This window comes from Acomys russatus, chromosome 27, assembly GCF_903995435.1.
Source record: "Acomys russatus chromosome 27, mAcoRus1.1, whole genome shotgun sequence".
NCBI classification, from domain to species: Eukaryota; Metazoa; Chordata; class Mammalia; order Rodentia; family Muridae; genus Acomys; species Acomys russatus.
In genome coordinates, this window is record NC_067163.1 from 26,409,150 (window position 1) to 26,410,616 (window position 1,467).

Sequence of the window (1,467 nt, forward strand, 5' to 3'; positions counted from 1 at the left end):
GGCTTTTAAATCGCTCATTTTGGCAAAACATAAAAAAGATTAAGCAAGCGTGCCTTTTTAATGAGAGACTCAGGAAAAAAAATTGTAGTGACAGCCTGGACTTGATCCCTTTGATCCTGAGTCAGCCCACGTGCCCAGATACCCAGTAGGGGATATTATTCCCTTTACAGTATGTTTTGGTAAGGCTCTAAAGGGAAGAGACAGGCTTGAGGTCACGTGGGTGTCACCACAGGTACTGAGCTGTGCGCAGGGCCCACCAGGTGTACCGGTTCAGGGTCTCTCAGGCTTAGGACCCGCCTCGCAGCGGGAGACTGGAGAAGAACGAGGCCGGGGTCAGCAAGGTCATCCCGACCGCAGCTCTCTCCTGTGGCACGTCCGGGCGCGGCGACCGCAAGGGACAGAACAGCTCTGCCACACTGCCTGGGCTCAGCTGCGCGCCCGCGCTGCCGGGAGCCAACTCCTAGGCGCCGCGGACTCGCTGTCAGCCTAGGGAGAGGTGAGGGCGGGTCCGGGCGGCAAGGACCGCTCTGGGCGGGGGCTGCGGGAAGTCGTAATTGCTGTCACTCTGGTGCTCCACCGTGCAGATCTGCAAGAGGTACACAAGCAAGCCTGGGCGCGCACGGCCTCTCGGCCGCAGTCCAACTTCTCCAGCCCGGGCGCGCACTCCCGTCCGGCGCGCGCTCCCGCTCACCTCGTCGCCGTCGCCCCCCACACCGCTTTCCTTTCATTCTCCCGCTCCTAGGCCGAAGTGTGGAAGTTGCATCCCGGACAGCCCCGGCTGCGCTGCTGAAAAGCTACCAGCCAGAGCTCGCCAGAGCCTCCCGCTGCGTTCCCCGTTAGAGACCGCCCGGGACCCGGTGCTGACATTCACGGCGACCCGCTTCTCCGCTGCCCTAGTTGTGGCTCCTCTGCACCCCCAAGGTCTGGGGTCGTGGTGTGTTGTCCGCGCACCGGGGGTCTGCACGCCTGGGTGAGTTCCTGGTCTTCCTGGGCCATCCCGGTAACCATGGGGGAACCTGTTTACCTTGCAAACTTGAGACGTGACCAAAGCAGACCAGGCTGCCTTGCAGGACATGCTTCGGATGGCAGGGCAGATAAATAGGCTCTCAGAGCCCAAGGAGGGGACAAGCTCAGAGGCTTAACGGTGAAGACGAATTCTTGTTTAGGGGCGCACGTGTAGCTTTCCCTTTAAAAGCCGTGACTTGGGAAATGATTTTTCTGCCCAGCAGGAGGCGGGAACTAAGATAACTCTGCTGCTTGAAAGTTTCCAAAGACGAGGATGAAAATACCGTCGTCTATTGGAAGGAAAGTCAAAATAGGAAGGTGGGAGCCATATACTGATACTTGCGTTCTGTGTGTGACTTTTTTGCATCGTACGCTTTTTTGCATTAACTTGAGCTCTTTGACATAAATAACATGTAGAAAGAAGCAAGGCTGCAGACAACGCCAAGGCAAGCCTTTCTTTAT

General features: G+C 57.5%; 1 protein-coding gene across 1 annotated transcript in view; it reads left to right on the forward strand.

The window, feature by feature from the left end:
- The first annotated feature begins 549 nt into the window (after positions 1-549).
- Trmt9b (tRNA methyltransferase 9B (putative)) overlaps positions 550-1,467 on the forward strand; it is a 48,822-nt gene continuing 47,904 nt past the window's right edge. Inside the window, exon 1 of the mRNA XM_051169758.1 lies at positions 550-970. The gene's annotated coding sequence lies outside the window, so the exon portion shown is untranslated. The remainder of the gene's footprint in view (positions 971-1,467) is intronic.